The sequence below is a fragment of the Hibiscus syriacus genome, unplaced genomic scaffold, assembly GCF_006381635.1.
Source record: "Hibiscus syriacus cultivar Baekdansim isolate YM2019G1 unplaced genomic scaffold, ASM638163v2 tig00113123_pilon, whole genome shotgun sequence".
NCBI lineage: Eukaryota > Viridiplantae > Streptophyta > Magnoliopsida > Malvales > Malvaceae > Hibiscus > Hibiscus syriacus.
Genome location: NW_024063443.1, coordinates 1,790,316 through 1,808,231, shown reverse-complemented (window position 1 = coordinate 1,808,231; position 17,916 = coordinate 1,790,316). Strand labels below are relative to the sequence as shown.

General features: G+C 33.6%; 1 pseudogene; it reads right to left on the bottom strand.

Annotated features, from left to right (window-relative positions):
- Positions 1 to 1,206: 1,206 nt before the first annotated feature.
- Positions 1,207 to 8,008, bottom strand: LOC120185432 (annotated as a pseudogene).
- Between the last annotated feature and the right edge of the window lie 9,908 nt (positions 8,009 to 17,916).

Genomic DNA, 17,916 nt, shown 5'->3' with positions numbered 1-17,916 from the left:
TATACCCAGAGTGGAGTTTTTCTTATTCAGTGGGAGGGTTTTGTTGATATAAACGTGCTAATTTGAAATATAATATTCAATATAAATGAAAAATGATTCAGTTTATAAAAATGATGTTTTAGTAAATTAATTTTGTTATGTATGTTTATAGTGAAATCATATATGGTAATAAATATGATTTTTTTAATAAATATTTTAGTTAATTTTGTTAAATAACTCCTAAAAGCTTTTTTTATAATTATAATTGTTATAAAACCCTGATTGAGTTGAGGTTTGATACAGATATAATTATAATGGTTCAATTATGTAAATTTTGTGTTTTGACATGATTTACGAAAGGAAGTTATATGATGAGAATGCCCTTGTCTTTGTAAATACTTGTTTTTTTTCAATCATGTTATAGGTTGTTTGTCTAATCTTTGAATTTTATTTTTGTTGCTTATGTTGATGTATATTGATTAATAAAAAGAAAAATATAGACATATGTTTAAAGTCCGTTTTATTATGAGTCGCTTCGATAGTTAATGAATGGATCATCTTAAATATTGAGTGTCACATGAAAAAATTGGAAAGCCTCATTAAAGGCTTTCTATATGACCTCATGTGATTGTTGTTCAGCCAGTGGCAGCTGTTGTTGAGCGATTTGGGAAAATTCTAAATTGATCTTGAAGCTACCGCTTCGTTTTGTAAGAAAGTACACTGATAGGAGCTATACTTATGGGGAAAATGCTTATTGGAGTGGTTGTTGTGGTTGAGATCCATGTTGGAATGTAGGGTGGGGATCGTATTAAGGATAAGGGTTGTTAATTTTGGTTTTCTTCTTGTGAGTTTTGTGCTTTTCGAACTTGATTGAAAGTGTAGATGTGTTTGGTCGGGATAGTCACTCCGATTGATTTTTTTAACTGAATGTGTCCATGCTCTGGACGGGATGTTAGTTAACAATGATTCACTTTTTTTTATTAATATAAGGTGATTACAAGTGGTAATATATGTTCTAAAGACTCAACCATTTGATAATGAAAGCTCAAATATACTATAGTTGCTGGTGCTCGAACCCGAAATCTCTAGGAATAACAGCTGAGGTAACTTAATTCGGGTATGATTCACACCTTCTAGTCACTCAACATGTGTTACGAATACATATACGTGTGTGTATATATATCCCTCTTCCCTGACATACTTTTAAAATGAACGATTTAGAAGGGATAGACTTTACATTGGCCATGCATTCAGTTAAACTACGACCCCATCTACTTCTCTATTTTGCTAGGAAAATATTTTTTTTTTGTATTCCGATGTTACATATCATCCTTCAAGGACATTCCAAATACATAAAATGAAATGAACATACTCGTATTGGGCACGTACTTGTATCCAACACTTACACCTATGACCCGAGCTCGAACAGACTATTTCCGCTCCTTTACTCGAACAGCGACTTTTGGTTGATGCGAAACGTTGTCGTTTTGGAAGGATGATGGTAGGCACCTCCATAAGAATTCTTTTAATTCCACCATGCAACATAACAGAAGTAACCTTAATGCATCAATCTCTGCTTCATATTGATCATAGACAAAATATGCAGTGAAGGCATAAACCAGAGCTGCAATACGGATCATTTCCGAAGTCAATACCGATAACCAAAGAAATGTTGAGTTATTGGTAGAAGCAAATTGTTAGGTTTTTGCTCACCGAAGCCAAAAGGCACGGCCAAGGAATAAGACTGCATATACTTTAAGAGATAAAGGGAAACCACAACCTGAACAAGTTAAATGCATAAGTGAGAAATTCAATAACAAGAACAAAAAACTGTTAGTTTTTTTTTTTTTGCTCATACTCAGACCCTCACACCCGAGTAGCATAGCATGTGGGGGTAATAAAAAAATCTCACCCTTTGTTTAAAGGTCCAACCAAAACAAAACCTTGTATGTGAGGTTCTGCGTTTGAACCCGGGGAAGTGCACCCTTCAGATGGCAAAGCCTAGAGAGACGGTAAACATCCGAAGAGGACGATACCAGATTGTAGGTATGGCATGGTGCAATGTACGATAAGATCTAACCCGAACATGGAGAATTTCAACAGGACATGAACAATTTCTATGTTGGGGATTTTATGTAATACATGTTCCAGACTAGAAATCCGTTATGCTTTACAAACAAATCATAAAATACCATATAAGTGCAATAGATTGTTAAAAGAATTGCCATCAAAATGCAAACCTTGAAAAACTTGCTCCAATCCTCTCCCTTTGCCAACGTTTTTATTCTGCGTACTCCTTTATTCCATATATACGCTATGGATCTCAATGACTTTTGAACATCTGATACAGTGACTTGGAAACAAGACGAAGGTATCTCTTGAACAGCATAACCACAACTGTTGCAAAGGCAATTATATCAGAGACAGATATGTATGTTTTCACATTAGTTTGTGCATGCTCGTACGAAAAAGATTCTTAATAAAATATTACTAAATTCAACAGGCTACGGAAGGAAAAATAAAACTTGCAGATTCTATCAGTTGATCAGGGGAATGTAAATACTTTTAGAGAGAAAAATGTTCTGGTATGTCAAGAGTTCTATACCATGCACACAACTAAACCACATTCTTTAATTGCTTTAGAGGTGGAGAAATCATGGTATCTAATACGTTGGTTTTATTGTATGGAAAGAAAGCCTCGGTCATATTGACAGAAATGGTAAAAGTGAACAAAGGGAATCAAGATTAAGTACTTCATAACATCTATCTGACTATAAAATATCGAGAGAAAACTCCAAATCTGCAGAAAAAAGAATAGCCAGAGCAATGTAGCCAAAACAGTGGAATGATAAAGAATTATATGTCCCAGAAAAAGATAACATTAATCAAAAGAGTTTGGCATAAAACATGGACAGTGTAAAAGAAAAAGGATGAAATGGGAAAACCAAAATGGGAAGCTACTGTTTCAAGTTCCAGATGGATTCAATCAATGTGAAAAAATGGGGCTCAAATAAACCACAACAAATTGAAGATGTTTTTAAAAGGCATAATGAAATTCCATAAGAGGCATCTAATTACCAATACTCACAGCTTTGATGATAAAATGCCATGTCCATAAAGAGTGATTACAACTAGAAGCAGAAGGTCTGCTAAAGATGAGGCAAAAGTTCTTCCACAGAGAAAGAACCAGCAAAATAATAAAACCAGCGTAAAGAAGCATGCAAATGTTCTTCTTTCATCTCTCCACAGTAAGATGTCTGCAACTGAAACAAAGTAATTTAAGGTCATTATATAGAGAAAATAGTGTTATCATGACTCAACTGTTTACAGTAGCATATTAGGATGCATGATGCATTGAAGGAAAAGGTGGTGAGTCAAGAGCAATGTCTTAAAGTCTTCAATTAGTGATCAGTTGGTGCATCTAGTACTATGCCTGTATCTGATTGTACAATTTACCATGAAGTTGATATAGGCTTCAGGCAAAGTGAGCGTGCACTGTTTAGCCTATTGGTTATGATTGACACCCAGAAACCTTCACCAGCATTTGAGGAAAAAAGGAACTGAATTTGAATTATTCTTCCCATAGTGCAATCTTATTGCATAGCATGCTTCAGAAAGCACCTGGACTTTGAAAAATAGGTATAATACTGATAGACGAAAAACAATCAGAAGGGAAAAAAATTATTTCCAACATTAAAAATCTTCTAAAAACTTAATATGCTCAATCATTGTAAGGAAACCACTTCAATTTTTTTGGCCAAACATAAACTTCAGAGAAAATGCCTATGCAATCCCATTACAAGTCTGCATAAAAAATTCAGATAATGGACTACCTATCCCTCCGCCTAGCATCTTCTCCACTTTGGATTGTTCATTAAATTTCGTATAAAATGTGTCATTGGCTAAATGAGAGAATGCTTGAATTGTTGACTTGATACCATCCTGAAGCAACAAAAAGCAATAAAAGATGTCAAACTTTCAGATCTAAAAAAGCTAGCAGTCTTTGAAACAAGCACTTATATGTGCTGAATTCAATCAGTTTGAAACTAACACTAATCATCTCTTAAGGTGGTCACGTGAGGAAAAATGCATATCAGAGAATGATAACAATCTTCCGCTTATCAGATAGGGAAGAACAAGGATAAAGAGATAAGGGCAAAAGATGTTATTTGATTCCACTAGAAAGCCTACTCTGAAGGACCATATTTTTACATTTGAATTTCGCATAGCAAAAAGGATTCCAAATCCTACAAAATCCCATTCATTATATCAGTTCTGTTCAAGGAAATAAGCAGAATTAACCTTGCCATCAAAGACAATACATCTGGATATTTAAGGAACTTGAACAAGAATGAACTAGAATTATGACCTATTTACATTACAGCTTGTCAGGAAACTATTAAATTGAAGTGAAAAAAGTTTAATCGACTGTGCAAGTCAAATTGATGATTACCCTATAAAGATCAACAATAGCAATGACATCGAGGGACAAAAAAAAAATACAAAAGAAGAAAATAAATTGAATGCAATGTATACATACTTTGGCTAGTCAATTAATAATAAGTATTCTGGTTTCTAAAATTCAATATAAATTAGAAGCAACTATAGGCTAACAGAAGATCAAGAAAATACTCTATATAATATAGGAGTGCTAAAAGAAAGGACATATGATGCGTATATTATATGGTAGAAAGGATTGCATTTAAATACAAAGAAAGATGGAAGAAACTTACCTCTAGGGAGATAACAGGTGAATATCCAAGATGGTTTTGAGCTGCAGAGCAGTCAAAGGTTCTGGTGCGTGAAGCTAATTGAAGCATGTAGTGAGATGATACGCTATGGTTGTTCAATTTGTCATGTGAACATTGGTGAAGTGAGACAATACATGAAACCATCCAAGTAGGAACCTTTATGTAAGGTCTGCAGTACGATTACAACTCCAGTTAGGAGAAAAACATTGAAAGTCTTGAACAATCGAACAAAGGGAAAGAAAATAATTGTACCAATGCAGTAGAAAGACAAAAACACAATTTTATTACAAAAAAAATATATATGAGAATTCAGAAAACAAAATCAAACAGCACAACAAAACATATAACAACAGATTTTGTATAGCATAACAGTAAATACCAGCTGCAACCCAATGCCAACCAAGCAAGAAGACTTATTCCTATGTATAGATCCCTGCTGCCAATGGTATGGAAATATTCAGCAGCATCTTGTGCTGATAAATGACATGTCACACTTTGCCCATTATTAAAATCAAGGGGCTTTACCTTGGATACCCTAAACCTCCAAGTATGAGAGATACAAATTCCCAGAACATTATGGGCTCGAGGTTTGTGATGAGAAAAGCCTGCACATTGAGGACATCTCCCTTATATATAGATTCAATATAAATTAAAATATGAAAGAGATTTTCTTCATATCCAATTAAACTTCTAAGGAGAACCTTTCCAGCGACAGAGTGTCACACTTTGCCCATTATTAAAATCAAGGGGCTTTACCTTGGATACCCTAAACCTCCAAGTATGAGAGATACAAATTCCCAGAACATTATGGGCTCGAGGTTTGTGATGAGAAAAGCCTGCACATTGAGGACATCTCCCTTATATATAGATTCAATATAAATTAAAATATGAAAGAGATTTTCTTCATATCCAATTAAACTTCTAAGGAGAACCTTTCCAGCGACAGAGACCACCCGAGAGTCTAGAGTTTCTGCTGCGCAGATATGAGCATGAGCAACATTCTCCGCATACGTAAAGTCAGACATATTTTCACCACTTCCTATAATAAACTGAAATAAGGGACCCAATCAATATAAAAAGAATTAAATAGAAATATTCTATGTTGCATCATAACATAAAACAGACAATTAAGTATTGAAGAAAAGAATCAAGAGAAATAATAGAATTTTACAAACAGACATTCACCGGCACCGAAAGCATAAAAAGAATCTAAGATGCATGACAACTAAGGATCTTACCCGAGATAACTCCAAAAATGAGAGGTTAGGATAAAAATGGAGAAGTTCTTAAAAAGGTAAATTGTTGTAATTATGTTTCAGCTACTATTGATGATATCAGGAATTTTCCAAAAAAATAAGATAGTAGTAAAACTACAGCTCTACACAGATTATGTTATACTGAGACATATCACAAACCTTTGACAAACCAGATTTGGCTAGATCCACTAGCAAAGGCACGAAGCGTGTATCACAAGGTCCAAAGACATTGCTAGGCCGAAGTACACATGTTAGAAGACCATCAATATTGTTCGCTAACCTGATTAGACCTTCCGCATGAAACTTAAGGTCAATCAATGTATCCAGAAACTGTATTTGTACAATAAAATAAATGACCATTAACAACCCACAAATGGTAACACAGATTCCAAAGTATTTCATTAGATTGCAACAATAGGAAACATACTTTCCCCGGGCAAATGAAAGACAAACCACCATGAAGTATATCCCGCGAACCATCAAAAACAACATCTGCAGAACTGTTGTATACAATTCGTCTAACTCTACATTCCCGACATGCATTAATGACATTTTTTGCACCTGAATATAGTATCTCCACAAGGGTATCCATTTTTTAGAAATGTGATGTATTAATTACAAAACTAAAATATTAAATGAAAGAAAAAAAAACCACAAAGAGGGGGGGATCCATTACCTTGAACTATGATCATGTAACAAGTATAAAAATCATGTATGTCTAAATCAGTCGGCTCCATGTAAAATACAACATCTGCACCTTTAGTTACTGCAAGTGGTGCATTGTCAACACAGTCAATCCTCAAATATTTTCTATGTTTCAAGGAATTTTCAATTTTGAAAATGAGACTAAAAATATTAGATTATGAATTCAATTTATTTCCTCGTCACCTCAGTACCTTTCAGATTCTTAACAAAGAGAACGTAGTTACTACTATATTTTAGCTAATATTCTTGCAATCAAACAATACCAATTCCATGAGTCCATTTCCCCAGTAAGTTCGTAAAGGAAAATTTAAAAGAAGAAGAAGAAAAGATTGATTAAGCTCTGGCATTTTTTGAAGTTTTCAATTATCAGAATATGCATGGTTTCTGAGGAGCAAAATATCGGTACTAAAAACCATAATTTCCCATTCTTTCCAGCTACGCTAATCCATCAGGTAAATATTAATCTCTGAGGAAAAGACATCATTTTTGGCATTTTCCATTTTACTTCTAATTTCTAGTAAAAGGTAAGTAAAATGAAAAATTCCACATTTCAATTAAGAAAGGACAATGTAAAACTACTAAGCTCACCCCCTCCCAAAAAAAGAAAAGAAAAGAAATGAAACCAAAACGTGTTTGAAATGAAAAGAAAACAACATTTTTGCAAATACAGATATATATAAACTATTTCTTTTGGTTGTAAAATACATGATTTAACCTCTATAGACTAATTATGGTATAGTCAGTATTACTTTTTGATCATTTTCATTTTAAATCAACAATGAATATGCTTTTACTTGAAGGCTAGGATCAATGAAACCTCGGGGGAAGGGGGGACTCGCGCAAAAATTTAAGTATATTCAGACAATAATGCTCAGCTCAGACTGGATTAATTCTTAACTAACAAAAGCATAAAATCACCCTAATCTGAAAACATACATGCATATATTGAGCGTATATTTGCGTTTAAACATACTTGTATATATGCGAATAATATCGTTTTACCTTTGATGATTTGAGACGTATCGCGAACGTCGATATGGCAAAAGGAGGCTTGACCGGAGCAAAGAGCATTGCAGAGGAGAGAGTCGGAAGCGGAGGAAGGATCGTTGAGCAGGGGAGTGAGAAGAGGAATCGGCGACTCGTACGATCCAACCGCCGAGTCGCAGCAGCCTGGCAACGAGCGATCTCCCTAGGAATCCACGGCCTCCGAGAACGACGCACGTCCTGTTCTCGCTGGCCACGTCGTTGGACGTCATCTTCACCACCATCGTTGTAGAGATATTCAATTATGGGCGTTGTAAACAAACGAGGTGTTTGGCGGGGAACCGTTGCATTAATGTTTTATTATCGTTTGCTTGGGCGTTCTGTTTTGGAGAAAAAATATATATTTTATTGGTAGATAAGGGGAAGAAGAAAATAAACAGAATTAACTACTCAAATAGCCATTAATCTTTTAAGATATTATCAATTTAGTCACCAAAAAAGTACTTGCAATTAAATTTTAGAACGTTGTCAATTTAATTACCATAGTTTAAAAAATAATTTATTCCAAGTCATATCGTTAAATCCCGAATAAACTGCTAACATATGTCATCATCTAAGTAGTTGTAAAAATAAGTTGAAAATTGATTGATAATCTTTAAGATTACAACCATTTGCATAACATCATTAATATGTAAAATGCAAACGTCTTGCTTGATTAATTCTTATTTAACTGAAGAAAGGAAAACTTAAATATTTTAGGACTCTTGACCTAACGGTTTATGATATTGATATATGATTGACGAAATCGATACTTGTGGATACTAGAAATATCAAATCGATATAGTGAAATTCACCCAATCAATTATAGTATTGATATTAATAGAACGATATCAATAGCTTAAGAATAAGCATCGATACACTTATTAAAATTTCTTTTATTTTAAAGGTTTTTTTATAATCAAAATTCTAGGTGTTTTCTTTTTTCTCTTCTCTCTACTTTTTTTTCTTCTTATAATTTGTATTAATTTTATTGATCAATTTAACTTTTTCTTTTTTAATTTTGTTTAACCGACGACGACACCGGTTTTGATGCTGATTGTCCCTCACCGGTCGTCTTTGTTTTTTTTTAAGTTTTTAATAAGAATACTTATATCTTTGTGATATGTTCTTGTAATATGTTCTTTACCTTTATAACACGTTTATCTATGTCTTTGTGACATATTTTTCTCTGTCTTTTGATAACTTTTAATTTTTTTGTCACTGTTTTCGTTTATCTTTTTTCTTAATGTTGGATTTGACATAGCACGACTGATCAAGATGTCGCTTATTTGTTATCATGTTGATCTTTCTGCTTTGGACCATCGGATTGATTTGGATACACGTTTTGCGTTCGTGGATAATTTTATCACATCACTTGACTCTGATTTACGATTTGTCGGTAGTTTTCAGTAGCTTCGTCCCTTTTGTGGTTCATTCATCAATGTTGTCAGATTTGTTCGTCTCTTTATTTTGTTCGAGCATTGGTTAGATTTTTAAATTTTTTTGTTATTGTGTGATCTAAATGGCTATTTTTTGTATCAATAGTTATAAAAAAATATCCTAATTATAATTTAATTTATACTTACAATTATGCTTACAAAACTTCATTATAATTCTTGATATTTTTTATTTTGAATAAAATTAACGGCATTTTATAAATAAAAAGGATTTTTTTTATATGACGTCGATTTCGTAGGAATACTATTGATATCAAAATCCAGATATTGTACTATCCTCAAAAAGTTACTCCAAGTTAACTGTAAACATCTTGTTTGACGCCCTAAATGTATTCAAAGGTTACTCAAATTATTAAATCGTGATTTTTAAGTTAACAAATAAAATGAATTCATTTGACATACAAAATATCTTATTTATGATTTTCATAAAACATTTCAAAGTTAAAAGTATATATTGCCTTAGTGTAAAAGATTTTTTTCCAGATTAAATTGATGTTTTGATTATAATTTAGAGGTCAAATTAAATATTAATATGCTGCATCATAGATGTGTAGTAACCATTTTGTTATTTATTGATAATTTTAACGACTAAATCATAATTTTCAAAACTTTAAAGAATTAAAAGGAAATTACCTAAACGTTAGTGACTATGATTATAGCTTAACCTAGATGTTGATCCTATAAATAAATAGCTGCAAAGGGCAAATTGCCTTCTGCGAGTATAGGCTGAAGGCAGTACCATACTGTCGTAACCGTTTTTCGGTTGGGTCTTGAATTGGGTTTTGATTTAAAAAATGCGGATTGGAGTCGTGACCGACCATTTTAAAATGAATTTAGGTTGGTCGGACACCATTTTACCTGATTTGCATTTTTACCAGAAATATGTCGGGTTCGGGAGTCGGTTACGGTCAAGGAATGATTAGTACTCTTAAACCGCCCTTTCAGTACCAATTAATTTATCGGTTGTCTTAGTTGCAAAAATTCGAAATTAAAATTAAAATTTAACAAACCCGATTCAAATTACTTACAATTGATTGATTTGAATACCCTTAAAAGATAAAAACGTTAGATTCGTAGCGGAGTATAAAATCAAATTAGGATAGCAAGTGTATAAATGTGAGAATAATAAATAAAACAAGAAAAAATAAAAAATAACAAAACACGTAAAAAATAATAAAAATAAACAAAATAAATAAAATGTTAAAAAATAAAGACACAGATAAAAAGAAAAAAAAATAATGAAATAAAAAAATAAAAAAGGTGAAAGAAATTAAAAATGAATAAAAATAATGTGTACATATAAAGTAGTATTTACTAAAACAAATAAAAATAATAAATATATAATACTAAGTCAAACAAATAAAAATAAAGATATACATGATATTAAGAAAAATAATAATAAAATAAAAATATAATATATATATAAATAAATAAATAAAAAATAGAATATTAAGAATATATATATAAAAACGTATAAAATATAATATTAAGAAAAAAAATATACATAGTAAATGGAGAAAAATTAATACATCTATACATATATATATATATATAATAAAAATAATATAATATAAATAAAAAAAGAGGAATATATATAATTAAAAATATATATATGGGACGAAATTAATATAAAAGTAAAATTAAAGGGTAAATTTCAAGGTAAATTAAATATTAAGATTGACTTGGGGGAATATTAAATACTTTAAAAAATGAACATGCCTCGGGAGTAGATCTAGGTTCGAAATTTCGAAACTCCACCTCTTTTTGGTCATCGGCGCAACCCACGCTTTGGGTTATTCAAACCAAATTTCAAGAAAAATAGCATGCATATGCGAGAAATGAACGAATCAATGTAAAAAAAGATGATACCTTTTATTTCCTTTTCGAATCGTTTACAATAGTTTTGCCTTTGTATTTTTTCGTGCTTTTCTCTGTATCTTGTATGTAAATCGTGTGTTATAAATGGGGAGGATTACATGTATTTATAGTGAAAAAAACTAACTATTTTTAGAATCCTATTAACAATAGAATCCTAATGCAACTAGACTCCTTGCTTGGTTGTTGCACGTTTATTGGTGTGGTTGTTGCTTTAAAAGATATGGTGGTGGAAGAGTCCTCCTATAAGATAAACTCTTGCTAGTTATATCTTTTAAGAAAATTGGTGTCTACAGCTGCCCCTCTTTGTCTTTTTTCGTGGAACGAAAAATAGGACAAATATAAAAAGACACAAATTTTCGTTCAGTGGAGTTGAAGAATAACTCCTTGTCGAATTGAATTACGGATGGCTCCTCCGTCGCGAAGTCAAGTCCATCTTGAAATGATTTGAATCAGAATGTGGCTTCTCGTTGTAGTCCACTTTGGTATTCTTCTCGATTTAAAGACCTTGGCTAAAAATTCGATTGGAAAGTAATCTCTTGACTCCACAATGTGGTTGATATGCCCTAGAGCTGAATGAAACCGAACTCGAAAAATCTTCGCTAACAGATAGTTTTTCTCGACTTAAGTTATGCTGACGGAAAAAAGCCTTCTTGCTACTGAGGCACGGCTAACCCAGACCTTCTTCTCGGCTTGAAAAACCTCGATTGCAGCCGGACAATAGTGTGATTGAAGTGTCATTAAGTTGAATAGAATCGAACTCGACAATTTTATTGACAGATAGCCCTTGTTGCCTTGAGCTATACTGTAAATGATGTGCCTTAGAGCTGAGCATAGTCGAACTCGAAGGTCTTTTGGTGACAGATAACCCTTCTAGCCTTGAGTTATGATGTAAATGATGTGCCCTCGAAGCTGAGTGTAATCGAACTCGAGGGTTTGGTGTTTCAAGAGAAACATTTTCAAAGGTTTTTTTTTGTGTTTCAAGAGAAACAATTTCAAAGGTTTTTTATGTTTCAAGAGAAAATGTATTCAAAGATTGAAGTTTCAATGGAAACTATCTCAAGAGAGACAAAATTTATTTCAAGAGAAACTGTCTCAAGAGAGACAAAAACTTCCAAAAGAAACTGTCTCAAGGGAGACGAGATTTGTTTAACGTAAAACATATTCAAAGATTTTGTTTCAAAGGAAACTGTTTTCAAAGTTTATGCTTCAAGAGAAACTGTCTCAAGGGAGACAAAATTTATTTCAAGGGAAACTATTTCATGAGTGACAAAATTCATTTCAAGGGAAATGTTTTCAATGTTTATGTTTCAAGAGAAACTGTCTCAAGGGAGATAAAATTTTGTTTCAAGGGAACCTATCTCGAGAGAGACAAAATTCATCTCAATGGAAATGTTTTCAATGTTTATGTTTCAAGAGAAACTATCTCAAGAGAGACAAAACTTAGTTCCAAAAGAAAATGTCTCAAGGGAGACGAAATTTGTTTCAAGAGAAACTTTCTCAAGAGAGACAAAATTCATTTCAAGGGAAATGTTTTTCATGTTTAGTTTCAGAGAAACTATCTCAAGAGAAACAAAACTTAGTTCCAAAAGAAAATGTCTCAAGGGAGACGAAATTTGTTTCAAGGGAAACAGATTCAAAGATTTTGTTTCAAGAGAAACTATCTCAAGAGAGACAAAATTCATTTCAAGGGAAATATTTTCAATGTTTATGTTTCAAGAGAAACTGTCTCAAGGGAGACAAAATTTAGTTCCAAAAGAAAATGTCTAAAGGGAGACGAAATTAGTTTCAATGAAAACAGATTTAAATATTTTGTTTCAAGGGAAACTTGGAAACTGTCTCAAGAGAGACAATGGTGAGCACGATTCCATTCGTCGTGAAGTTAAAACCGTGGATGACCCCTTTGTTGTGAAGTTGAGCCTTGGAATTGGATATCCTTCGTCGTGAAGTTGAAATCCAAGTAATTTGTATTGTTTCGAGTCCAATATCCTCCGCCGTGAAGTTAAAATTGGCTCTGGAACTAAGAAATTGTTTGTTGACAGCCAGTCGCCCCTTTGCTGTGAAGTTGAGTATGTGCTATCTCGAGTCCAATATCCTTCGCTGTGAAGTTGAAATTGGCTCTGAAATTGGGAAATTATTTGTTGACAACCAGTCGTCCATTCGTTATGAAGTTGAACTTGTGTTGTCTCGAGTCCAATATCCTTCCTTATGAAGTTGAAATTGGCTATGAAATTGGGAAATTGTTTGTTCACAACCAGTTGTCCCTTCGTTGTGGAGTTGAACTTGTGTTGTCTCGAGTGGCACGATATTCTTCGTCGTGGAGTTGAAATCACAGGTGGCCCTTTCGTCGTGAAGTTGAGCCTTGACTTGGATATCCTTCGTTGTGAAGTTGAAATCCAAGTATTGTATGTTGCGGGTAGACACGATTCCCTTCGCTGTGAAGTCGAAACCGTGGATGACCCATTTATTGTGAAGTTTGGCTTCGAGCTAGATATCTTTCGTCGTGAAGTTGAAATCTACTCTCGAGCGAATTGTGTCGCTTTGAGTTCAATATCCTTTGCCGTGAAGTTGAAATTGACTCTGACTGAAACTGGAAAGTTGTTTTGTTGTCAGACAGTCGCCCCTTCGCTGTGAGGTAGAGCAACCACCATGTGATTTTGAATCGAGCATCATTCATCTTAAAGTTGAAACTTGAATCTAAAAGCTGCAAAAATTTATGTATAAAAAATGATAAATGCGATGCTCTTAAGTATGTCTAAGATGCATGTAATATGAATTACTTCTGTTTTATCCCCTGGATGGAGTCTCGTGCTTTGTGTGCTTGTTCCTGCATATGGAGGAAATGCCTTCAAAAGGTCTGATAATTTGCATCAGGATGTTGAATTCCCAAAGATGCCCCAATATTCGATGTTGAATCTAAAAAAATGCCCCAATATTTGATGTTGAATCTTCAAAGATGCCCTCATTGTTCCTGATTTCTTGCTTCAATATTGATTCTAAGCATGAGTTTTGTGTTTGAGAGCCAGATGTCATTTAGCAAAATCAACTCTAGAGAGATTGTCTTGTTTTGAAAAAAAAATGTTTTTCTTTCTTTCTTATTTTCAAAGTTCTGAAAATATCAAAAAAAGTTTCGAAAAATGTTTAACAAAAAGTTTTGAAAATATTGTCCCTATCACGATTTTACAATTGAGACAAATCATAAAACTAGAGTTCATTGGATATCAAAGAATTAATTACATTGTTAATCCTTTAATAAATTATAGCCGTTTGACACGTGCCAAGATCAAATCTATTTTTGGGAAATGTTAAGTAAGGAAAGGATAAAAATGTCTCAGGTTATTATGTTTGGTCAAAGGTTTGACATTTTTGTTTATTTGATGCTCAAAGGTTTGATGGGGTATCTTGCATGCTCCTCTATTGGAAGTGTTCTCTGATTCCCAGCTTTCATGGTCAAGCTCGGATTGTGCGATGCCTTATCAAGGAATTTGTGTGATGCCTTATCAAGGAATTCGTACGATCGCCTCACCTGCCCAATTTTTGTATTTGAGCCGCCTTTTCAGGTTTTTCAACTCGAATCCTCCTTTGGTTTCAAGACGTCATTCGTAATTTATGTCTTGAACCCTCTTTTTTTATTTTTCTCTATCATGCATTTACACTGTTTTTTGCAAATAAAGATTAATCCTGATGGGCGGGATGAAATATGAAGATAGTCTCTTCTGTTCAGAACTTCATGTATGATTAGAAGGGACTTTAAAGGCATATAATGTAGGCCATGGTTCATGGTTATGAAAGAAAAGGATAAATAGGCCCAATAAGTGTTTCAGGGTATTGAACCAATGATCAATTCATTCTGATATCTTCAATCATATCTTGCTCAATTTGAATTTGCTCGTATATGTCTCTCTCTTGATGCTCTATGATCTTCGAGTGAAGTGATTCAGTGATTTAGAAATAATTGTGCTTGATCAATCTCATTTGTTGCTCTATGATCTTCGAGTGAAGTGATTCAGTGATTCGAAAATGATTGTGCTTGATCAATCTCATAGTTTGAATCTTGATGCATCGTTTGAATCGAGAGAATCTTTGCATATGCATCTTGTCTTCTTTTTTCTTCAATTTTCCTTTGTTTTTTTTATTTTCTCTTTGTTTTTTTCTTTTTTCTTTTTATTCTGATTGAATCTTTGCACTTGGCATTTGATTCACCTTTCGGTATCTCATCTGAATCAATGTCTTCACTCATGCGAGCAGATTTTCTCCACCTTGCCCCCTAGTGTGGAGGGTGATCCTTGGTTAGGGTTGAATCAGAAGAAAAAATATTATAGGCTCAAAAGGGGACATAAGGGATATATATTTTCTCCTATTGTGAAGGGGTAAAGAAAGAAAGTCGTTCATCATTTCATACATGGAAGCTTTCACAGAAGAGGTATCCCCAGGGGGATAGATTTTCAGGATTATTTTTATTCATATGAAAACAGTGTAATTAATGCATGGTAGAATTATTTCGAGTGAATTCTTCTTTCTGCTTCTTGCCCCCAATATGTCTCAATGTTCATGCTTCCTTTTAATGGCATAAAATATCAATTTTGAGTCTAAAGACAATGGTGACTTTATTGACTTAAAGAAAGTATGGGTGTATCAAAGATAAGGCAATTTCAAAAGTTTCAAAGGAAAGTAATGTCAAAATTTGGTCTTTTTGGTAATGACCATGAGTTATTTTGGGTAAAGAATCAAGGTATTTTATTTTGGGGTTTGAGACAGGATAAGAGATGTCTAATCTTGTCATATGTCAAAAAATCTATAATTCTTGAAGAATTAAAAGAATCATTAATTCATTTAATATTCGAAGAACTAAAGATTAAAACTCGTTCAATTGCTTCACCTTAGAAAGTAGCATAAATTTAATTGTTTAAAAGATTACGCAAAAATGAAAGATCAAAGACGTGTTCAAACAAAACAATCCTCTAAGTGTAAATGATATGTGCAATGTCCCCTTCTCCGGCTGTCCATGTCCCTGAAGCCATCAAGTTTTAGATTTTGCGCTTCAGTGCCTTATAGTTCTTAGAGGAATGTTTGGGGGTTCCTATGTGGTAACCGCAAACAGCTTTAACATCGTAGCACTTAGGAGATGGGGACTCTTTTCTCAGATCATCCTGGCAGGCTTAGTCCTACAATCAACTGATCAAACTCCCACTGTACTGATTTCAGTTTTTTCTTTAATTGTTAAAATCTTGCTTCTATGTGGTGTTATGTGGTTAAGACCACTTCATCGAATCATCCATGAAGAAATTTCATGTTTATGAAAATATTTAAAAATGAAATGTAGATGTAAAATGCAAAATGTAAAAATGCATGAAATGTTCGAGGCATTGATCCAAAAACATGTCTGTTATTATAAATAATTTTTATTGGGACAAAAGTGTTTTATCTTTTAAGAGACATTAAACATATTTAAAGGTACATTCGAACTAAATCCTCTAGACCCAGAACAGGTTGACTAGTCATTTATCTTCGTCTTTCGCCGGTTGAATAACCTGTTGAACCGCTCTGACCTCTCTGGATGAACCGTGAAAATGTTGAGTTATTTTTTGTATTGGTTCCCAAAAGTATCAAATGACTGCATCTTTGGCTTTCATCATTTGCTGAATCAGAAACTCCATTGAAATCCTCCATCAAAGGGATTATCCAAAGTTCATTTGCTTGTTTCTTGAATTTGTCGACAATGACTTGCCATCTTGTTCTTGTTGTCTTTGAATGGATTCTCGAGGTTAGTAATCTTTTTCTCGTCTTGCCCCTACCACCTTTGTCAACCTATCTTTGAAAAGTTAACTTTTGATGTATTTGATTGTGGGCACCACGTCTTCTTGATCGAATGTGACACATAGTTGCCTTGCAGGTTGTCCTCCTTTTCTTTCTGAGTCTTTTCTGACCATAGTCGGACCCCTGCGTTCTTCATCTCTTGTATTACAACCCTTTGTTCATTAATGCATATTATTAATGTTTAACAAACATTTTTTTAGTGGATTAACACTTCTTTTAAATGATGCGAATGATGAGAACAAAATAAAAGAGAACAAAAAATAAAAAGAGTTAGTGAGGTAAATCAAAACAATAATAAAAATGAAAAATCCTACCCCACATGCTTTAATTCCTACCCGGACATGATCTCTTTCCCGCATGCTAATTTTAAACAAATCCTAACCGCATATTTGTCTAGTTCGCATGCTTTGAACAGAAAATAAAGCATGAAACAAAGCAGCCTAGGGTTTGCAATGAGGTTTTGGGGTGATCTCTAATTCTCCATGGTCTCCCGGTTTTGGTTCTATAGAAAGGTACTCGAGTTCTCCTTGCTAGTGCCCCCTTGGGCTTGCCAGACCCTTAGTCCTAAACCCATCACAGGCTTGTGTGGACTAAGTTAAACTTGAGAGGATACATTTCCTTATGTCCATACGGAGAATAAATTCACACGAAGACATAAGGTATATGAATCCCGAAGGTTACTTGCTAGGCCCATACGGAGAATAAATTCCCACGAAGGCGTCGCTTTCACCCCCACTTAAAAGGGTTCGGAGCTCGGGTATAGAGCCTGAGATGAACACTTTTGAAAAATCTGAAATCATTAAAAAACGTCAGTACAACTATTTATTTGAAAAATGTAATCAAAAGTAAGTAATAAAGATAAAAAAGTTACCTTAAAATTCAAAACTTACCCTTTTAGTTAAAAAGACAACTAAAAATTACCTTAGCCTGACTCGCTTACCTGTCCCCAGCAGAGTCGCCAAGCTGTCGTAACCGTCTTTCGGTTGGGCCCCGAATTAGGCTTTGACTTAAAAAATGTGGATTGGAGTCGCCACCGACCATTTTAAAATGAAT